General features: G+C 33.2%; 1 long non-coding RNA gene across 1 annotated transcript; it reads right to left on the bottom strand.

Moving 5' to 3' along the window:
- Nucleotides 1–2,897: 2,897 nt before the first annotated feature.
- Nucleotides 2,898–12,022, bottom strand: LOC134761124 (uncharacterized). The gene is made up of 4 exons (XR_010139400.1): nucleotides 11,975–12,022; nucleotides 10,414–11,611; nucleotides 4,946–5,060; nucleotides 2,898–3,146 (listed from the first exon to the last, which is right to left on the bottom strand). It is a non-coding gene; the product is annotated as an uncharacterized LOC134761124 (long non-coding RNA).
- Nucleotides 12,023–24,256: the final 12,234 nt, after the last annotated feature.

Here is a 24,256-nt window from a genome sequence, read left to right as displayed (position 1 = left end):
CATTGACTTTTCCCTATGTTCATTTTCATTTTTTTCCACCTTAAATTCTTAATAATTTGAACAATTGATATTTGTTTGCTTTTAAGAGTTGATGGTATCCATGTGTAATTATTTTGACTTATTAATATTTTTCAGAATCAAAATTATTAGTTCCTATTCATTGTTGTGATGTAGTTGATTTCTCATTGCCATTTAGTAAGCTAAATTTTTTGCTGATTAGCTTATTAGTTACCTACTTTGTCTTTCTCTAATAATTCCTCTTGAGATAGCCCAAAAGGTAATACTAACCAGTTACCTTAATCCATATGCTTTTTAGTTACAGTATTATAACTAGCAAATTTTAAAGAAAAAACACATATGATATGTATGTCTAGGGGGAAAATTGCTATTTTATATTTTTCTTGTAATTTTAATGTAACAAGTTGAAACGTTATTGAATGAAGATTCATTTGATCTTTGGCTCACCAACATCCATATTTTTCTCATAAGAAAATCCTGTTATTTCCTTTCAGGAGTTATGTTTCAGCTCAGGTTAGACATGGTAACTTAGACCTATGTCTTCTGCTTCCTGGCTACTCTTCATATATGGGCCTACACACTACCAGAGTCAGTCTCTTTTGCTCTACATGCAACTGCTGTTGTCTAAAAGAAGATATTCCATCTGTGAATAAAGACAGCAAAAATAAAAGACAGGGGAGTGGAAGAGGGAAACTTGTCCTGATGTCATTTTTGGAGTCCCTGTAGCTAGGTCAGACCTAGAATCCAAAACTGCAACAATATATGTGAACAAATGTATTTATTTTAGATTTAAACTAGATTTCCTCTCACTTTTAACTATGAAGTCTGAGCAAATTGACTATCATCATGATTCTTCAGTTAAAATTAAAGTTTGTTTCAATTAAAGTTGAAGATGCTAAAATATATGTTAAATTTTAGTAGTTTATGATAGAAAAAATATCACTGGACTCACTGAAATTCTACATTTATTTTAGTTGAAACAATATGATTGAAAAAAGTTTACCGAAATACAGATACTGTTGAACTAAAGACATATCTTCCACTATTTCTTTCAAAAAAGAAATATGTTATCTGTGAAACTGTTTTAGGGAATTTGAGCCGACACATCTTAGAGAAGAAAAGAAAAACAGATGATTTGAGTTGACATTTTTGGCATGTTTCCATCTAAAATATTGAATAGAGCATTTGAATGTTTTAAACTTTATTGAATAGATTCTGGTTTAATTATCCTTTAAAGGTCATTTGTGTATTAAATTGTAGATTAAAAGTACATTTTTATATTAATTATGTTCTCCTTTAGAATGTAAAAGAAATGCTTGATGAAAAGCTGGACTTTAAGTAATTTTATTGAGATTTACCGTTAGTAAATTTCAGTTTTATAATTTTTTAAATATTTTGTATTTTATGCAAACTTTGGTGATGTAACACCATCATATATTTAATAGTACATGTGATGCTACTTTCTTGTTCTTGTTCTTAGGCATTGATAGATATCATTACAAAATAAAGCATTTTGAATCTGTAACCAATCTGTAAAAATAAATAACAGTTATTTCAAAAGTGGATATTGCTTTTGAGGTTGAAATCATCTCTCTCTGAGCATCATCAACTATAATTTATAAAATGTTCAAATCTCCTTTGAAAATATTTTTTATGATTTTCAGATGATAGTACATAACTTCAACCATTGTTATCTCAAGTAATCTTATCTACAGAAACAACTCACATCTCTAGTATTTTGTACTGTAAAGTAGTTCAAAAGTAACTGACACACAGGCATTTCAGGAATGAACTATGAGCCAGACCAAAAATTGGCAAACATACTCTGTAAAGGGCCAGGAAGTAAATATTTCAGTCTTCCTGGGCCATCTGGCCTCTGAGACAACTAGCTCTGTTATTTTAGCACGGAAATATTTGTAGACAGTATACAGATAAATAGCCGTGTCTTTGTTGAAACAAAACTTTATTTACACAAATACGTAATGGGCCAATTTTGGCTCATGGGCCATAGTTTGTAGACCAGTGAGCTACATCTATGCACCACCCCCTCCAAAAAAAATCCTAAAATACACACAAAAGTCCATATTCTAAAAAAAAAAAAAACAGTTTAAAGAATACCATGAAAAGAATAAATATTATCTGAGGATTTTAACTGAATATCAACCATTTATGCTTGCCTAAGCATATTTTTATTTTTTTAAATGTAATTCGTTTCAAAGCAAGATGCCTAATTCCTCTTATGCCTTGTCTCTCAAACCATATTTACAGTTTATATTTTCTACACTCATTATTATCTTCATTGTATCTTCATTGTATTTTATTTTTTCTCATTTAGTTTCTCACTTTGTTTAATCTTTTTTTTTTTTTTTTTTTTTTTTTCTTTGAGACAGGGTCTTGCTCTGTCGCCCAAGCTGGAGTGCAGTGGTGCAATCTTGGCTCACTGCAACCTCCGCCTCCTGGGTTTGAGCGCTTCTCCTGCCTCAGCCTCCTGAGTAGCTGGGACTACTCAGGCAGGTACGTGCCACCATGCCTGGCTAATTTTTTGTATTTTTAGTAGAGACGGGGTTTCACCGTGTTAGCCAGGATGGTGCCGATCTCCTGACCTCGTAATCCGCCCGCCTTGGCCTCCCAAAGTGCTGGGATAACAGGTGTGAGCCATGGCGCCTGGCCACTTTGTTTGCTTTTTATCAGAGGGTAAGTTAAAGTTAAAAAAATGAGGAAAAAAACTAAATGATGGAAGTAATACGGATGACTACAAAACGTTTGTCTTATTTTAAGTTTTCTTTTCATCTTTTCATATTTCTGTCTAGTATCTCAAATAAAGCATCAAGGAAGACAGGACTTCAAATCATGGACTAAGGTATAGGAAAGACAGTTTCAGAGACAACACACTTTATATTCCAAGTGGGGATGACATGGAGACCTGTTGGTCAGACCAAGATGAAATGATACATGTGTGAAAATGACCTGGAGAATAAGATGACAAACTTATCCATAAAGCACTTCTGGCATTTCTGGAGGTCACGTACCTTGTCTCACTGTAAATGATGTCTTTGAAATGGTGTTGTACAGCATGTTTCTACATCAGCGCAGGAATAATTCAGAGAAATCTATTAGCTTCAAAGGACCTGTATCATAAATGCATATTTCAAAGGACTTGGTGTTCAGGTCAAAATGGCATAGACAATTGAAAGCTGTCAAATAATCTTTCAGGAGTGTATAGAAATCCAAGCATCAATCTTACTCAGTTCCTGGGATTCTAAATCAATTCTTGAAAACAGGTTACTGATCCACTTTCAGAAAAAAAACTCACAAACGTATTACATTGATTTTTATGCCCCTATAAACTTTTAAAATCTATATATTGCACATATTTTTGAGGTATTAATAATGTTGTATGTATATAGAACCCATTCTAATGAATTCCAGGTAATTTATAGATTTCATCTTATTAAATATGGGCTAAACATTTTTAATTGCATGACATTAGGCTATATTTTACTCAGCTTTTAATAACTGATATCCACAAATAAATCCAAGAAAATAGACAAATGTACAAAATCAGGCATATTAATATTATGAAGTTTGTACATATATGTGTGTATGTGTCTGTTTATCTGATTTCCAGTAATACAATAGTGTCACAATCAGCCAGTATGGCTTTAGAATAATTATTTAAAGAAAATTAAATGCAATCTTTTAATATTCAGTTAATTTTGTTTCTATAATTTGTCAATATTTTTCTACATGAATACATGGAAATAATAAAATAATTTATTTTCTTGAAATATCAGTTTATAATAAGCTAATCTATTTGATTTCAGGGTGCATTCTGAAACAGATTCTCAGATTTCAAAACAACAACAATAACATAGAAACTAGTGCAACAACTTTTTCGTGGGCATTATTATTTTTCAAAAATTAAAATGCATTACCTCATGGATGGCTTTACACAAAATAAATAAATATTTGAACAATTGAAGCTAATTCTTTCTCATGTTTTTCTTTTATTTGTATTGGGTGTCCTTGCTTTTACCTGTTCAGTGTCTATTCAACCTTCCCATTTCACTTTGGAAAATGTCCTTTCTTTTCTTTTGTTGTTTACTTGGGGCTCCTAACCAATGTGCCCTTTCCAGGCAAGTGTGGTCTCTGCATCTGAGTTATGTCATTTGAACTCTTTAGGCTAAAACTTGCACTTATGAGTTAAGAATCACAAGATCAACTTTAAATTGGAACTGATTTATCCAGACGGTGCTGTCTCACATACATCATCTATTAGAACATGAATCTACATCTCTGTAATGCCAGGTTTCTATCCCTTTTTAAACTTGCATTTCAGTATCTTCTTTAGCTGCACTGCCCATATTTCTCCAAAATATTACTTTTTAATTAAGCCAAAATTTAAATTTTGTTGCTTGCAATCACAGAATCCTAGTGGTGGAAATAATGAATACAAGTATTTTTATGCTATTTAGACATACTTAAAATATACTTTCTTCCTATTTATTAAAAATTAGTATCTTTAATGGACTACATGCATTCTCTAATTTCTTGAGTTAGTCTGTAGTAAAAATAGTAACTACATATGCTCTTGGCATATATATTTGAATTGAAATGCATTGTAATTGGCTTTTTTTAGTTATTGAAATAAATGACATTTCATATTCTTATTTAGTAATTTGGTGAATTCTGGGTTCACTGTTCTACATAGTAACTGAGAAGGGTGAAATTCTCTACACTGAATATACTATACTATACTGGATTATCCAATGACATGTGCAAATAATGTGCTCCGAGTTGTCATTAAAATAATTATTTTAAATACTGATTATTTTGTATTTCCAAACATATGCCTTGGATTCAGAAAATCACAGCAGTGGTTCAGATTCCTCTTCATCTTTAAAATGGCAATGATTAAAGTACCTACCTCATATTTAAAATACAGTTGAATTCCTTTGGTTTTGTTCATCTTCCATTGTAGATTTTCTCATTCCTCAGTCTTTTTAAAGAACCTTTTTCTGACTTAATAAATATTGACATGGCTCCAAAGTGAAAAATGCAAAAAAAAAAAAATGTATATTTAGAAATGTATCACTTTCCCATATTAATTCTACCTCATTCCTACTATTCATTCTTTTATTACATTCTCAACCATCCCTGTTAGGTAATCACTCACAGTAGTTTCTGGCTTATATTTTCTTTTTCTTTTTTTTTTTTTTTGAGATGGAGTCTCGCTCTGTCGCCCGGGCTGGAGTGCGGTGGCGCCGTCTTGGCTCCCTGCAAGCTCCGCCTCCCGGGTTCCCGCCATTCTCCTGCCTCAGCCTCCCGCGTAGCTGGGACTACAGGCGCCGCCACCACGCCCGGCTAATTTTCTGTATTTTTAGTAGAGACGGGGTTTCACCGTGTTAGCCAGGATGGTCTCGATCTCCTGACCTTGTGATCCGCCCACCTCGGCCTCCTGAAGTGCTGGGATTACAGGCGTGAGCCACCGCGCCCGGCCTTTTTAAATTTTTTTTTTTTAATAAAAGATAAGTAGATACCGCTTTTGTATTTATTTCTTATGCAATAGGTAGTGATATGATAGTTTAGCAATCTTATAAATTTTGTTATCCTTCCTTAAAATTACATTTTGGGAATAATTCCCTTTGGCTTCAATTCATACGATATTTTGTATGTTTTTTCAACAGTTGCATGATAAAAGTCTGTAGTACATCTATCTTCTCCGTTGTAAAGATAGCAGAATTACAGCTTAATAATTTCCCCATATTTAAAAATTTGAGTTATTTCCAACATATTGCATTTGCAAACAATATAATAAACCTGTTAATGTATATTTGGTATTGGAGGGTTAAAGTCAAGGAAATATTGAGAATTGTAGTTACTGGATCAGAAAGTAAGCACTCCTATCATTTTATTATACATTACCAAATTCTTCCTTGCATGTATTGTACTCATTTCATTTTCCACAGGGAATATATCGAGTGATTCTTTCCCTACACACTCACCAACAAAATGTACTGTGAAGCTTTGTAATTTCCCAGTCTGATAGTTGAGAAAGTGTTTCAGGGTAATTCTATTGTATTGACATTTTTATTGAGATAATTATAGATTTACTCACAGTTGTAAGAAATACCACAGAGACATGTCATGTACTCTTTCTCAGTTTTCCTAACAGGGGGAAGCACATTGAAAAACTATACTGAAATATTTCAGTCAGAATATTGACATTGATACAATTCACCAACCTCATACACATTATTTCCTGAGTTATATTTGTATTCATTTGGGGAGTGTGTGTGTGTGTGTGAGAGAGTGTGTGTGTTTAGTTCTTCACAATTGTATCAAATAGTAGGTTCATGGATTCACCACCACAGTGTCTGTACAGAACAGTTTTATCACCAAAGGACTACTGGCAGTGCCCTCTTACAGCAAGATCAACCTCCAATGCTTGCTCCGTCCCCGCACTAACCACTACTATATTACCTGCACTCCATTTTTAAATGTTCTCATTTCTAAGATGTTATAAAAATGGAATCATACAGTATGGATTGGACATCTTTGCTGAGCCAAGTTGTATGCAAGACCAATTTGTTTCTTTATATTGTTGAATTACATTCCATGGCATGGAGGTATCACTGTTTGTTTATCCATTCCCGAACTGAAGAACATCAGGTTTGTTTTCAGTTTTTAGCTATTACAATTACAGCTTATATAAACATTCATAGAGAAGGTTTTGTCTAAACATAATCTATTTAAAATTGAAGTTAAATGTAAAGAGTGGGATTTCTGGGAAATTGAATGTTTCATTTTATATAAAATTTCCAAATTGTTTTAGAGAATATCTGTACCATTTTTACTAAATTTTTACATTTCTACCGGTAATGTATGATTGATCTTATTTTTCAGTGCCATGACCACCATTTGGTGTTGCAACTATTTTTTGTTTTATTTATTTTAATAGGATGTGGGAATATATCACTGTGGTTTTCATTTGAATTTACCTGATAGATAATTTTTTTAAATCCATTTACTTATGTTAGCCAACTACGTATCCTCTTCAGTGAAATGTCTGTACATAATTTTTGCCTATTTTCTGATTAAATTGTTTTTTTTCTACTCTTGAGGTTTAAAACTTTTATCTATATCTATACCTGTCTCTATATCTATATCTATATATACTAAGTACTAGTCTTTTGCCATATAAGTGGTTTTCAAATATTTTCTGCCTGTCTGCAGCTGGTCTTTAAATCCTCTTCACATTAATTTGCACAATGCAAGAGGTTTTCATTTGGATTAGGTAAAATGTATCTTTTGTTTTATTTTATAGATTGAACATTTTTAGTGCTATTTCTACAAATTATTTGCATAGCTATAGATCCCAAAGACTTTATCTTGTGTTTTTTTTTTTTTTTGAAAGATGTTATAGTGGTTTTTGTTTGCTTGTTTGCCTATCGTTGTCAAATTGTGCCATTTGTTGAAAAGGCTATCCTTCCTCCATTGAATTACCTTTAAAACCTTGTCAAAAATTAATTGAATGTATTTGTGTCAGTAGATTTAAGATTTTCTCTTCTATTCCCTTGATGTATGTGTTTATTATGCTGCCAGTACACTGTCTTGAATAATCTAGTTACGTGGTAAGCCATAATATCAGATAGTGATTTGTACCACTTTTTCTCCTTTCTCAAGACTACTTTAGCTAAACTATGGCCTATGACTTTCCATATCACTATTAGAATAAGCTAGTTTATGCCTACTGGAAACCTTGCTAAGTTTCTGATAGAAATTGCCTTGAGTCTATAAATTGATTTTGCAGGGAGGGGATTGACATCATTACCAATGTGAGTCTTTCAATCTATGAACACAGTATTAATCTGCTTTGATTACTTTGATCAGTGTGGTGTAGTTTCCAACATACATAAAGTTTTTTTTTTTTTCCATTCAGTGGCTAGAATTCCAATACTATTTTGGGTTAAATTGGTGGAAGTGGATATCCTGCCTTGTTCCTGATCAAAACATTTACTCTTTTACAATTTGGTAGGTTTCATTGTCATTTTCTCATTTATCTTCTTTTGCCTATAATTGGCCTTTAAAATTTTTCATGGTCATCTTAATATTATCTTTGGAAAATGGTCTTTTTATGTGTTTTGCTCAATTATGGTGTGAGTGTTTGCTATTTCTCCCACCCTTAACATTTCAGTTCTCCATATATTAGGGTTATTAGCCTTTACCTCTGATATGCTTTGTAATACTTTTATTTAAAGTGACATTTGTTTTACCCTTTTATAATGATTTGTGGCATTTGTTGAAATGCACAGATTTGAGAAATAATTTATGTGATCAAATGTATCAGTCTTTTACTTAATTGAATTTAGATTTTATTATATTTATTTAGGTTTATAGAAATTTACTCTATTACTTGTGTGTTTTTAACTTTTATATTTGTATCTCTTTTTTAGTTGTATATAATACATAGTATGGATCTACTTTTGTTCTTTCACATAATTTTCCATTAATTTAAATTTTCATTAATTTAAGTATTTATCTTTGGTTCACTGGTGTATAATGAAATATGTTTCCATATATATTTTGTATAGTTGAAACTTCATTTGTTTGCCTATTCATGCCCAATACCACACTATTTTGATTAAAAATACTGTATAGTATATTTTATATGGTATATTTTTAATATATGTATATTTTATAACACACCTACTTTAATGTATGTTAATGGCACTTTTTAATATCTTGTAGAAATAGACCCCTCATTGTTTTTATTTTTCAGTGTTTTTATCTAGTTACTCTCTTATGATATTTTATAAAAGCTTTAGTGTCACCTTTACCTCCACCAAAAAGGTTTGTGGTGTGTTTATTAGGATTATTTTAAATTTATACATTAAATGGAAGGAACTGATATCTGTATGAACAAGAAAAATTATTTTCTTTCCATTAGTGCAAATGTACTTACGTGTTTCCAGGGTTATTTTAAAGTTTTTAAATTTTTTATGTATAGATTTTCCAAAGTTTTTGTTAAGCTCAGCTCCAAGTACTTTGCCTTTCTTTTATATTTAAAGGCATTTTTTATTACTGCACCTTTATCAGATTTATGTTTGTTAGAATTATTAATTTTTGTGTATTTGAGTTTATTTTGTACTGAATTAATTTTTATTTATGTTAATGAGTTATGCTATTAAAATTGTAAAGGCTTATAGAAATAATAAAAATGTGACACCTATAAGAGAACAAAAGGATGAAAATTTACAGACAGATAGATAAATATAAATTCAGTTATCAAGGAAATGATAATATATTTTGGGTACAAAATTGAACCCAAAATAATAATTTTGGAAATAACTATATCGCTTTATATGCTAAGGGTATTTTTATGTAAGTGTCTCCTATACCCCTCTCATTATATAAATAAAAGTTTGTCTAACATTTTTGGAAAAAACATTTCCCAGATACACATATAAGTAATTAAAAACTTGAAATAAGAGATAGCTATGCCACAAAAATATAAAGAAAATAATACAAATGAAATAAATCTGGTAAAATAGAAAAGCCTTTTAAAACTAGAATTATATCAAAGCCAAAATTAGATTTTTGAAAATAATAAGTAATTAACGTGAATAGAAGACAATAAAAAGAGGGAGGGAGAGAAGTCATAAAATGCAAAATAAACTGACAACAGAGATTCTATATGTCCTAAAAATATATCAAGAATTTATAAACAATTTTATGTTGCTAAATGAAATATTTTAATAAAATGGATACATTTTATAAAAATACAATTTAGCAAAACTGTAATGAGAAAAAAACAGTAAATATAAACATTGCTTAGTAAAAAATAGTAAAAACTGAAAGAGTACATATATACTGCTGATAAATATGCAGTCAATTCAAATAGAAAATGAACTTTATGTTATTTGAATATCATTTAATAAATAAAATATATAACATAGACATAAATGTGCTGAAGGATTTGCAAGACCTCTACACTGAGGAGCATAACATATGCAAAATTAAAGAAGGCCTAAATAAATGGAAATTCCAGTTTCAAGGATTGGAAGACTCAATATTGTAAAAAAGGCAATTAAACACAAATGGATTTAGAGATTCATTGAAATCCCAACCAAATCTTAACAGGGAACCGAGCTTTAAGGAATTTGCAATTTGGTTGCAATCCCAACTAAGTCCCAAATGGAGCAGTATTTTCTGTATGGAAATTCAAATGTTAATAGTAGTCAAGATAATACTGATGAAAAACAAATCAGAAGGATGTACAGTAATAAATAATGACCATTTGTTCCAAAGATACAACAAAGACATTATTCCATTCGCTAGAATAGGCCAATATAGCACAATTGAAATTTGCAACATAAATCCATACATGCTCACCTGATTTATGACTAAGTTGCTGGTTTTGTTAGTGATATCACTCTGTAATCTTTCACTGAGGTTCATAGTTGAGTCATATCTCTTTCTTCATAGATGTTTTTTGGGTCCCTTAGTTTCTCCTACTTTTTTCTCTGTTCCTCACCATTCTGTGACTTGCCCAGCTGCATGTGTTCCCCTGCAAGCTTGAACCTTAGGCTGGGGCCTTGAACGTTCCCAGTCCTGTTAAAGGTGTTTAGGCTGTCCTTCCTTCTTCCCTCCTTCCCTTCCCTCAAAACACTGAAAGGAACCTGCCTTATTTTAAGCCAAATTCCTTCAACCCTCATATAAACTCCATAACTTGACCTGTCATTGTAGACATAACTAGGAAGAACAGCTCTTTCTCTCACTGTCCATTGTGAGGACAGTCTGCAGGCCCCTCCATACGTAAATTGCCGAGTAACAGTGCTTTGGACTGATCATTCTGGCAACTAGTGCTGCTTTCCTTGAAATTCCAACTGACCCCATCTTGGGGTGATTTGGGGCATTCCCCTGTGGAAATTAACCTGCTGCCACTTTTGAGATGACTTCAGATGGATGGAACAACGTTTTACTTCAATAAAATGTATTTTTTTTTCCGCTGGTGTAAATTATCTCCATATCCTTAATCTTCATTTCTTTCAAAATATTCATTGTTGGTGAGAATCAAATCCACTAGTTAATTAACTGTAAGGAACTTCCCCTATCATTCTGAAGCTCATAGAAATAAGCTTAAAATGAACAGAGGGCAATTTTTACTTAACGTAATTGTTGGAAAATAAAATGAGATAACATTAATGAAACTACATGGCACACATCAGGTGCTCAATAAATATTAGATTTCTTTTTTTTTCACTTTGTTACTCAATTACTAAATAATATATTTTCTATTTTTATTCCTGTCAGCTGCCAGAGTTGAAACACAGGTGCGCCACCCTTTATCTGCAATAACGTTTTTCCTTTCCTTCCTTCTTTCTTCCTTCCCTCCTTTCTTCGTCAATTCCTCTCTTCTTCCTTTCCTCCCTTTCTTTCTTGCTTCCCTCCCTTTCTTTCCTTCTTTCTCTTTTCTTTTCTTTCTTCCTTTTTGTCAAATTGAAAATAGGAATATTTTTGTGGTCTCTTAAGTTTACGTTTAATAACTTAGCTCTCTTTCATATTGTAAGTCATGCTTGTTATAAAATATCTGTGAAAACATTAAAAGTGTACATCTTTTTAGTAAGATATTGGTTTACATTAAATTAATATGTTGTTCTCCAACTTAAGTCACTAGGATATGCTCTGTTTAAAGCAGAAAACTGTGCCAAAAATGATTTTCAGAAATACTGTAACTCCAATGGAGGCCATTTTTTAAAATTCACATATCAAGATTTAGGAAAAGTTAGCTTTTTTTTTTTAATGCAATGGTGGTGAAAAGCCATATTGGAAAGATTGTTAAAGGAAATATATTTTGTTAATCAATTCATCTATCACTAAACTCATGAAAAAAAGTATTTAGTTACATATGCCTCACATACTACCTTCATTTTCTAGGTTATATTTGTTTTACCTTGTTGTTTTATAACTGGTATTGTTGCAGCTACAGCTGTTTGTTGTTACTCCTTTGCTGTTGTTATTGGCTACTGTTCTCTGTTTACTTTTTAAAATAAAAGTCCCTTAAGTATATGAGATATAGAATCATAGAATGTGCTTTTTTCTATGCAGATAGAATTGCTCTAAGCATTGAGTTGGTGCTAATAAGCAGAAAATTATACAAATCCAAAATAAAAATAGTGGCATCACTAATCTTTTTCAAAGATATTTAAATTTTCAGAAATATTTTTTACTTATTTGATACTTAACACATAATGTCTATGTGAATATGAATGGATAATATATTTATTTTCAAATTGTAAAGATTTTAAATCTAGAAAGTTTCAAATTTCTTTATGTCTAACATCAATATAGTGAATAATTTGAACTGTAAATTTTTGTCTTTATTCCCAAACTATACCTGTCAAGCTACACAGGACTATCGGAAAACTAGTGGAGTCATTATTTTAATGAAAATTTACATAGCCTAAGAACTCAGTGTTATGACTTTTTTATTAATTTCACATTTCAGAAATATTTATTAAAAGATGTTTTTAGTGACCAAGTTAATATTTTTAGAGATGAGGAGATCCATTAACTGTAAATAGACAGTACTTTTCAGGGAATTAAAAACTATACTAATATGATGAATTAAAATAGTCTGTTACATTATTTGTTAACAGGCTGTACATTTAAGGACTAATTCACTTATTTAGCCATATTTATATGACTGAGGACTGTTTGAAATACTGAATTCTATGAAATGCTTTAAAACAGTAGAATTAGGTATTATTTACACTCCTTCAAGTAGAACTAAATATAAAGTAGAATTAAATATATACGATATTGACCTTTCCATCTAGCTTGCTATATATGCTTTTACATGTGCCTATGAGAAACTGGTTAGTAGTGGTAACCTTTAGAGATGGGTCAATAGGAGTCTATAAGAAACTTAAATAGTTCAACAAGCAAAACATATACAATGACATTAATAAGCAAGCAAAGGACATGAACTGACACTTTTTAAAAGAAGACAGCTTTCAAATTTGTATTTGAGGAAACCGATAGTGCTAACAAGTGTGTGGGTACGAGCATACTCTATTTTCAGTCATATATATGCATTAAGCTGCACATCTCTTACAAAAGTATGTCTTTATTTCTGAGTACTAAAATTTTACTCTGTATTTAATAAAAAACATCAAATGTCTGCTTCTCAGGTACATAAATTAAAGGATATGTAGTCAATATCATGAGTTCCCCCTTTATACACACATACACAAAACATCCTTTGAGGATTATTTTAAAATATAATGTTTCAAGTTTGCTAAATTAGTGTTTATTAACCCAAATGCTTTCAAGAGTCACATAGGAAATACAGATTGGTAAAGAAGGCTAAGTCCAGGATAATGAATTGCAAATGGATATCTTTTAAGTGGGAACATATGTGCGCCAACTAAATGAGAGTTTCAAATAGATGTTTCCTATTACAGGTAATCAAAATCTGACTCAAATGACATAAGTAATATGTTTTGTATGACTGGAAGTCCCGATAAAGAGTCAGTATCAGTATTATTGTTGTCAAGGCTCTCTTCAATTTTTTTCATTGACACAGAGAAAAAGAGAGAGAGAGAGAGAGAGAGAGAGAAAGAGTTAGTTTTTCTACGAGGCTTGAATAAAAAGTCTTTCCTTCTTTGGCTTGGCTCACTTCAGTCCATATGCTCACTTTCTGGCTAAAACAATCTCCAGGTGTCTCAGTCCCTTCGGGCCTCTATAATAAGATAGTATAGGCTGGGTGGCTTATTAAACAACAGACACTTATTTCTTACATTTCTAGAAGCTAGAAAGTCTAAGATCAATGAAATGGCAGATTTGGTACTGAGAAAGAGCTTGCTTCTTTATGAAGAGTGTTTTCTTGCTTTGTTCTCACAGTGCAGAAGAGCAAGGAAGCTTTCTGGAGCTTCTTTTATGAGGGCACTAATCCTGTTCATAAAGGCTCTGCCTTTATGACCTAATTACTTCCTTAAAGTCCACATTTCTTAATACCATCACCTTGGGAGTTAGGATTTTAAGATTTTAATTTCGGGGTACATAAACATATGGACCATAGCACCAGCTAAATATTATCTGTTGATGGGTAAAGCTGAATTTTCTGAGTCAATCACCTACAAAATAGATCTGATTGTCATGACTGACCAAAGCTAATTAGGACCCAGTCATGAACATGAATAAAGGGTCAATTTCTCTTGAGTACCATACATTGCATAGACAAAGTTTCATTTTATAATTTAAAATAAAATTCAGTTATAAATAAACAAACAAAAAAGATGCTGGTGATCAAAGTAGACTGCCTACAAATGGGGTATTTGACATTTTTTTCAGGATTTGCAGAACCACAGACTCAACGTGGTTGAATCTTTCTTACATTTTGAGTGAAGCTGAAAATCTCAGTTATTATGTAAAGTGTTTCCATCGCAGAAATAAATGACATTTGAAGTATTGTGCAGGGCAAACAAAATTAACTTACAGACCAATTAAGCATGTGGAGCAATCAGTTTTCAGCTTGTATTCTAACTATCACAAATGCTATTTTTGGATAATTTCAGACCATGTACTGCATCAACAGTAATTTTTTAGGCCCACTTCCTGAAGGTTTATAGAAATTAGAGGTCATGGTTATAAATGTAAGTGAGACATTGAGTGAATATATCTTCCATTAAATTTTTCTTATGTGTGACTGTGGGGAAGGGTGGGTAATTTTATGGAGGACTGTGGTAAGAGTAGAGCTAGGGATACAAAATCAATATTTGAAGTATTTTCCAGACATCCAAGCAAATAAGTAAAAGTAAAAGGAGGAAATGAAATAGTAAGGTAAAAGAATACATATAACTGTATGAATTATAAATAATTCAAATAGATAATATGGGTCATATGCAAGAAAATATATGTAAACAAATGGAAAAAAAGTCCTCTGTAAACAATCAAAATATTACATGTTTATTGTCAAAAATGTGAAAAAAAGAAAGAAAACACAAGTCAGAAATAATGGCATCACTCATCTATTATGCTAGTAATTTTCAAGTGTTTCTTCCAGGAATATATTTGTGTATTTTTTTTACATATGATTATATATCACTATGAATACAAATCAAATTAGATGTAATATTTTTAAGCTTAAACATAAATGGATTATTAAATATTATTCCAAACATTTTTAATGGTAAAAATATTTAAGAAGAGTCTATGGACTTCAATTTAATAATTTCAGTTAGACATTTAAAAGGTTTTAAATATATTGACGTTATACATCGTTCAACATTTTTGCTAAACACTTCCATTTTTATCCTGTATCATCTCCTCATTATATTTGTGTGAAAATTAAAATACAGGATAACAAACAGGTAGGACATTTTAATATGCTTTAATAAATATTGCCAATTATTTGAGAAATATATATAAATCTATATTCCAAATAAAAAACCATATACATCTCCCTTATACTCTACTTTCACAACAATGTTGCAGTTTTATTTTTAATCAAGTCTAATTTGATAAATTTTAAAGTGTCATCACATTTTAAGTAGCAGCTGTTTGATATGTGCTATGTGGGGTTAACTGATTTCCATATGTTTATTGGGTAATTATACATTGTGTTATTTTTCACTTGATGTCCTCTATTCATTTTTCTCATAGATAATTTATATTTTTAATGTTTCAACATTTACATATTTTACATATCAAACTTCTGCATTATTACTACAAATATGTATCCAATGGCTAAAATCAAGTGAAGATTAGCACCTAATATTTCCAAAGATGTAGAAAAACTAAAATGTTCATACCTTACTGGTGGAAATGAAAAGTGAAACCCCCAACTTTGGGAAACAGTTTGACAGGTTCTTTTAATGTCAATCTACCCTTTGATAGAGACTTTCCACTCTTAGGTTTACCAAAAACAGATGAAAATGTGTATTCATCAAACATCTTGTACAAAAATGTTAAGATTTTTAAGTCATGTTAAGGAACCTTTTTCATAATAGTCAAAAACTAGAAGCCTCCCAAATGTTCATCCACCTGAGAGTATAAATACATATTGTGGTATATCCATACAATAAAGTACTATCCAGCAATTAAAAAGCACTGATAATTACAGTAGAATGAATGGATTTCTTAGATGTTATTTTTAGCCAAAAATGTTTGATACAGGATAGTATATCTACGTGATTCCATTTACATAATGTTCCTGGAGAAACAAAACTAATATATAGTTTTGAAACCACTACTGTGGATTTCTCTCATTTGCGGTACCTGACTTCCACAGGGGCATAAGGAAATTTCTGAGGTGAGGGAGATGGTCTAATATTGACTTCAGTGTGGGTTATGTGGACATATTTACTTGTCAGAAGACATAAAAATGTACCTTAAGATCTATACATTTTATTGCATAATTTAACTTATAATTATAAATAATAAAATATAAATAATATAAATTCAAATTAAAATTTTAAAAAATAAATTAATAACCAGGAATATAAAAAAATATGGGAGAAAGGAGGATTCTTTCAAATTCTTGAATTTAGAAAATCAATTTTAGAAAGCTTTTTGGCTCTTTATAACATTTACAGTTAATGTTTTTTAAATGACTCTTCTTGAAAGAGGCTGATAAGTCTTGGCTCTATGTCCTCATCAAATCTCATCTCGACTTGTAATCTCCACATGTCAGCCATGCAGAACTGTGAGTCAATTAAACCTCTTTTTTTAAAATATAAATTATGCAGTCTTAGGCAATTCTTAATAGCAGTGTCAAAACAGACTAATACAGAGGCATATTAAGAGAATCTTTTATCTTAAAAGAGAGACATATAGATAAAGTGCTGTGAGGCACATCTCAATACATTCATATTATCTCTTTCTACATTTATTTAACTATTTATAATTAACAAGGTACATTCTCGATGAGTAGAATGAAATACATCCAAGGAATCATATTGGTCATCTCGGTTTTGTTTGAATTAATATTATATTTTACAAACTATAATCATTTTACTTCTATTTTTAGATCAGTTATGCAATCATTTTTAGCAGACTCATGACTGATCATATAATTTCAAACTTTCCTAACTCATTTCTAACATCATTAAAGCACAGAAATATAAATTTACTTTATACTAAACATGCCTCTGTTAAAAATTGACAAGTGGACCTGATTAGACTAAAGAGTAAACAAAAATCCTAAAGAATGGGAGAAAATATTTGCAACTATGTATATGACAAAGTTCAAAAATCAAGAAGCTATAAGTGCTTAATTCAACAAGGAAGAAATAACCTAGTTAAAAAGTGGTCAAAAGACGTGAATAGACACCTCTCAAAGACATACAAGTGACCAACAAACATGAAGAAATGCTGAACATCACTAATCATCAGAGAAATGCAAATCAAAACCACTATGCTATAGAATCTCACACCAGTCAGAATGGTTATTATTAAAATGTCAAAAAATAACAGATACTGGTAAGGCTGTGGAGTAAAGGAAACATTATACACTGTTGGTTAGAATGTAAATTAGTTCAGCTACTGTGGAAAGAAGTTCATAAATTTCTCAAAGAACGTGAAACAGAACTACCGTTTGACCCAGAAATCTCATTACTGGGTATATAGCCAAAGGAAAATAAATTGTTACTAAAAAGACATGCCCTTGTGTGTTCATTGCAGCACTGTTCATTATGGGAAAGACATGAAATCCACCTGTCTGTGAATGGTGGATTGGATAAAGAAAATTTGGTACATGTACACCATGGAATATTACACAGCTAAAACAAAAATGAAATCACGTCTTTGAAGCAACATGGATGCAGTTGGAAGCCATTACTCTAAGCAAATTAATGCAGAAACACAAAACCAAATACCTCATTTTTTCAACTATATGTGAGAGCTAAACATTAGGTACATAAGGACATAAAGTTGGGAGCAATAAACACTGGGGACTCCCAAAGGGAGGAGCGGGTGACAGGGCAAACTTAAAAAACTACCTATCAGGTACTATGCTCACTGGGTAATGGGATCATTCATACCCTAGACCTCAGCATCACATAATATACCATGAAAAAAACTTGCATGTGTATCCCCTGAATCTAAATAAAAGTCAAAATTTACAAAAACGAACAAAAAAAAACCTACTGTGGAAAATATTTTTAAACTTAAAAATAAATTACTTGATAAAGGAGCATACTATTTTTAATCTCTTTTTTCATTTGAGATATCCAAATTTTGATGCTTTTGATAGCAAATTTTAACTTGTGTTTTTTGCAGTTTGTATTTTTTCAATATTAATATATATACTCAAATTATCTTGGAATTTTTTTCCTGCTATGAATTTCTTGTGTTTGGTTGTCATTGTCTAATTAATTAAGAGTCTATTGTATTTAGACACCCACACATTAGTACATATAACTCATATAAATGCTGGGGGGGTTGTTAATTATAATGAAATATTTATATTTATATTTGCAAGTAGATACAGTCACATTTGTCAAATACAAGAAAAAGAAAAGAATAGGCACACTTGAATAATTGTGCTATTTCTGTCAGGTTTCTAACAGAAAAGACAGATACCCTCAAGCTGTCAACAATTTAGTAACAGACTGCTTTCAACTGTGGAGACAAAATCTGGCTAATCCAGCAGGGAGAATGCAGTAGGATTGAGGGAAGATGATCATCAAGGTCCTAAAGGAGCAAAGAAATCATGCAGCTACCAGAGCCTAGAGAGTGCCTGAATGGAGAGTGTTGCCTGAACAGGGTTGTTAATTCCCTGGATGCGGACCAATCTCCAGCAGCCTGCTTGGTAGAGATCCCTGGGATTCAACATCCAAGTTTCAACCTCTGTACTCTGCACACTCCAATACAGCAAATGCAACCGGAATCTAGAGAGCAAGGAGCCCTTTGATGTTGCCTATAAGATTTAGCATGCTAAGACACAGAACAAGGTAGGGAAAGATGGAGAGTGAATAAAATCCAGCAAATAGAAGATAACTAATCCTTTTGTTTTCTTAAATAAATATTAGTTCCGTTTCATCCAAAATATCTTCTCAAATCAAATTAATTTATAGTACCTAAATTTCATATGAAAATAGGGAACTCTTTTCATTAATGTAACTCTGTTTACTTGAATTTCTACTTACATGACACTTGAGAATCTATTTTGTCTTTTGAAGAAGTATTTCAATATTACTTAAAACAGCATATATACAAACACCCTTGATATAGAACGTGCAAACTTTATCATTTTTTTCTTATAATTTAGGGTCCCAAAATTCAATAGCCTATAATAAAGAGTCAAATTTCTTGGGGTTGATGAAAAATAATATTTTTGTTAGATAATACTGTCACAAAACAACTCAAAATAAACATAATGGATCTTCTATGGTAGACAACTAACTATGCGATGTAATTTTTGGACCAAAAGATCCAGCAGTAGTCACCTTCTAATACCTCTGCAAGAAAAATAACCTTACCACCTTTGTTTGAGAAAGAGAGAATGAATGTCTGACAGGAGCTAATCATCATTCACTTTATATCAATTTACTATAGATTTTTACTGTACTTTTAATTCAAGATGTTTCTGCCTTTTTCCTTTTATATATTAACTCATAACTGAAATGTGCTTAAAATAATGAGAAAAGTTTATCTTGTATTTTTATAATTGCTTTATGAACCTACAAGGGATTGAAAAAGTACAAATAACGTAATATAAAAAAGCATAAAAAGTTTTAGGAAAATTATGAATTCTCATTTTTCTTATAGGATTTTTACCAGTGATTTACATATTAATATTTAATGTCTTAAATTTTCAAAATAGCTTTTCAAATTTTCCATATAAAAGTAATGTTATTTTCACATGGAAATAAATCATTGTCTCTGATGAGTTTTCTGAGATGTAGTTTAGCAGATATATAATATAGTAAAAATTTTCCAGACTATAAACACACATTGGAAATATATGAATGGTATCACGAACTACCTAGTTGGCACATAGAAACAGTAAATAAACATAAAATTATCTATAAGAATCTAGCAAAATATATAAAAGTGAAATGTACAAAAGCAATTCAGAAATGTAATAAATATTGACTTGAGCAAGTCCTTGGTATACATTAAATAAACATTTTAGCAATATCTATAAATATTCATTTCTCTTGTATCCTTGTACACATAGTGTGTATGTATATATCCATGTACACACATAGAGTTTGGGGATCCTTAGGATGTCACTATTCCAGCTGAAACTTCTGTAGTGGTGGCGTCTTTTCCCGAGTTTTTGCCCACTCAGCTCATTCCACCCACACTGCCTGGCAGGCTGTGCTCGGCTAGCGTTACAATTCCAGATCCTATGCCAGCCAAGGGTGAGCCAGGCACGGAGCGGAGTGAGCATGGAGTCCAGTCACTGCACCCAGCCAAGCACGCCAGCTGCTGTAGTGGGGTGGGCAGTTCCAGGCGCCAGGACAGGCGCCAGCTCCAGGCAAAGCTGCAGCTGGATCAGGTGGCTGCAGCCACCGCAAGTGACTTCCACTGCGGGCACCTGCATCTGGATAAGGGTAGTGCAGTGGTGCCTGGAAGCTTGGAAACGCCAGGAACCTCAGAGACCCAAAGAGGGTGTCATTGCCCTGGATCGGGGAGCCCCCTAGGTCTGGGGTCCCTGAAGAGCCGTAGTTCATTTCTCCTTCTCGTCGGCCGCAAGGTGACCAGCAGGCCGTGCATTTCAGCCCTGTTTGTGTTACAGCTTTCCGTCCCGCCACTCGGCGGCCAGAGTTCTTGTTCCACGTCCAGGAAGAACGAGGTGGGTGGGCAACGTGGGGAGGAGTTTCATTGAGCGACAGAACAGCTCTCGGGAGACCTAAAGAGGGTGGCTCCTTCCCACAGCTGATAGTCCCAGTGTCTGTGTGAGTCTGGCTTGGTCTGGGTTTTTTTACGGGCTCAGAAGGGAGGAAGTGCATGTTGATTGGTCCACGGGCAGCCATGGGTGGGCACTGAAAAAGCGCCATAAATTCTCACTCCAGGCCGTGGACTCCACCCAGAACTGACATCCTGGCTTCCAGGCTTCAGGCCTTCCTTGGCTTGAAGGTGGGGCATTACCAGGGACCCGCACCTTTCTGCCCAGGAGACTATCTGCCTCCTGGGCTGACCTGTCACCCAGGGCACCCAGGATGTTTGTGCTGAGGGACACCTGCAGACCCATGCGGAGCTGCCCTCAGGCCCCACTCAGCCTCCCTCCCGTAGTCGTTGACGTCCAAAGTCTGGAGGGGACCGAGGCTTCAGGGCGCTGACATGCCAGTGCCACCCCAAGCATGCACACACCTGGCCGGGTTGCAAGAGCTCCCAGGCTAGGCCACAACTTTGCTCCCACCCGGAGTGGGTGCCAGGAGCCGGGAGAGGCCAGGCAGTGGGAGCAGGAACTTTCAAGCCTGCAGAGACAAGGAGCTTCCTGGGCCCCCGAGAGTGCAGAGATGACTGGGTCCTGGGCCATGGCTGCGTGGTTGCAGCTGCACCCTGGAGTGTGGGGCTCCGGGAGTGTCCGTCTCCTGCCCCATTGACTCGGTATGGTGCGGGGCTCCCACCTGTTGCCGGCCCGGGCCAGCTCTGGGAAGTATGCAGCCCTGGCCACACCTACCCCACTGCAGTGGACGTCTTTGCAGCAGCCCCTCCAGATGGGCCGCCGCTGCCATCAGTAGTATTTGGGTATGTATCCAAGTACACATTCACACACACAGCATACTATATTTATTTATTTGTATATTCGTTATAGTACCTAATGGTTAGATGAGTACTACTTTATGCTCTCAACCTAAAAATGTTATTGCCATCTTGCTGTACTGCACTTTTTAAAATCTATCTTCTCAGTTGCCGTCTCTCTTACTGCCACTAACTTGTATTATGTTGAACAGTGACTGGTGAAAGTGATAGTGTTCTGTCTGCTAAAATATTGCCAAGAAAGGTCAGGCGCGGTGGCTCGCACCTGTAATCCCAGCACTTTGGGAGGCTGAGGTGGGTGGATCACCTGAGGTCAGGAGCTTCCTGGGCCCCCGAGAGCACAGAGACGCCTGGCCAACATGGTAAAATCCCGTCTCTACTAAAAATAAGTAAATAAATTAAATAAATATATATATACACACAAAAAAAAAATTAGCCGGGCGTGAAGGCGAGTGCCTGTAATCCCAGCTACTCGGGAGGCTGAGGCAGGAGAATCACTTGAACCCTAAAGGCGGAGTTTGCAGTGAACCTAGATGGCGCCACTGCACTCCCGCCTGGGCGACAGAACGAGACTCCATCAAACAGAAAAAAAAAAAAAAAAAAAAAATTGAGGAGAAAAAGTACCACACTATACATTAAAAATGAGAACTTTATGGTGGCTTGAAATGGGTTAGCACTTATAAGATAAGCCAGAGTAAATATATGATAAGTCTTAAAAATTGGTGACAGTTTTTGAAAAATTGATCTATGAAAGTTAGAAACTATGCCTGTAAATATACCATCATTCCGGGAATTAAGTTGCTAAAGGATAGTAGCAATTTGTTTTGTTAGGAACACATCACCATGAGTACTGTGCTGGAATTTCACTTATAACTGAATTTAATTAACATGTATTTTAAGTCAGGTGATTTAGTGACTTTACAGAGAAAGGGTTCTGTTTCATAACACAGACACATTGTTTTGAGAGCAATACAGTTATATTCAAAACAAATCATTATTTGTCATATTGAATGAAATATTTGTAAATATTTTTCAAAATATATGTAGTATATTAATACCACCGTTTTCTGGAAAGAATGATCTTTGTTATCTTCACAACTAGAATATTCATTTTAATTTAAACATTATTTACACTTCGTTCTCCTTATTAAGTTAGTTTTAATCTCTTCTCTTCTTTTGATAATCCTCTTCCCAATGACAGCATTTAGATACACTATTAAAATTTATCGGCTAAATAAAACCCACTTTCTTCCTGATGTTTTTTTACATCACTTCATTATTAGTATCTTAAATCATTAATGACTTAAATTCAGGAAATATATTTCCACCCTTAGTATTATTATACTAAAACCAAAAAGTACCTTCCCAATAATGTATTATAGTATCCATTTTATGTTTTTATCTCATCCTCCTTCAGTGACCTCTTCTAAGTTCCTCAGACCACATGCTGAGAAATCTGCATAATTTATTACTTATTGTATAGTTCTATGCACACAATGTACACTCATAAGTATTTCGCTCAACAATAATTTATAGTACTTTGGGCAGTAGTCAATTGAAGGATTTGGAGTTGGAGATAATTTAGATAATTTAAATAATGGCCAAGTGAGAAGCTGAAAAGAGTGGGAGTGGTGGTTCAGTATACTGAAAATTAAAGCTATCAGTAAGCTTTTAATCTTCAAATTCTTTACGAGTGTATTATTTAGCTTCTTCTGCTTTGTAGAGAAAAACTGAAATTACATTAATTTAAAATGAGAAGGAAAAATAAGTAAAACCCTGATATAAAATAGCCTTTTGAATCTAGCCTTGAAGAGCAATCTCTGAAAATTCAGTAAAATGTTAGAATAAATGGTTTTTTTCTCACCAGTCCACATTTGTTGATAAAAATTTACTGCACTTCTAGATTATCCTGTTAATCGTTACCAATGAACAATTCATTAATATTGTGATTCAAGAATTGTCTTCACTACCAAGTTCTCAACTTATTTGCAAAGGAAAAATAACGATGCTCTCAAAGACGTAAGAAGAAAACAAGAACCCCAAAAGCAACTAAACTTTATGGCCTAAAATTCCTTCTTAAAACATAGTACTGTAATTCAGAAGAAAGTAAATTAAGAAATAAAGACTGATATAACATTAGATGAACGTTGATGTAAGGACACATGTATCTTATACATTTGAATATAAAATTGAATAAAATGCTAAATATATAGATTATGATATAATAACAGTGTCATAAAATAATCTGGACTCAATATGTATTAATATTATTTAACTTTGAAGGGATTCCAATTTAATAATTTGCTGTATTAGTGACACAAGTTTTGCTATGATAAGGACATGGAATGTAATTTCCCTCTCTGTGAGAATTTTATGTCACACCTTATCAAACCATATATGTGAGATATTGGCCTCAACTACTGGACTCCAAAACATACATAAACCCAAGACTTTGACAGACACATTGAGAGCTTAGGCTGTGGCAGGACTACTCTCTGGCAGCCTTCAACTGACAGCT

The sequence above is a fragment of the Pongo abelii genome, chromosome 2 (assembly GCF_028885655.2).
Source record: "Pongo abelii isolate AG06213 chromosome 2, NHGRI_mPonAbe1-v2.0_pri, whole genome shotgun sequence".
NCBI lineage: Eukaryota > Metazoa > Chordata > Mammalia > Primates > Hominidae > Pongo > Pongo abelii.
The sequence above is the reverse complement of the archived record's forward strand: the minus strand, read 5'-3'. Positions and strand labels throughout refer to the sequence as shown.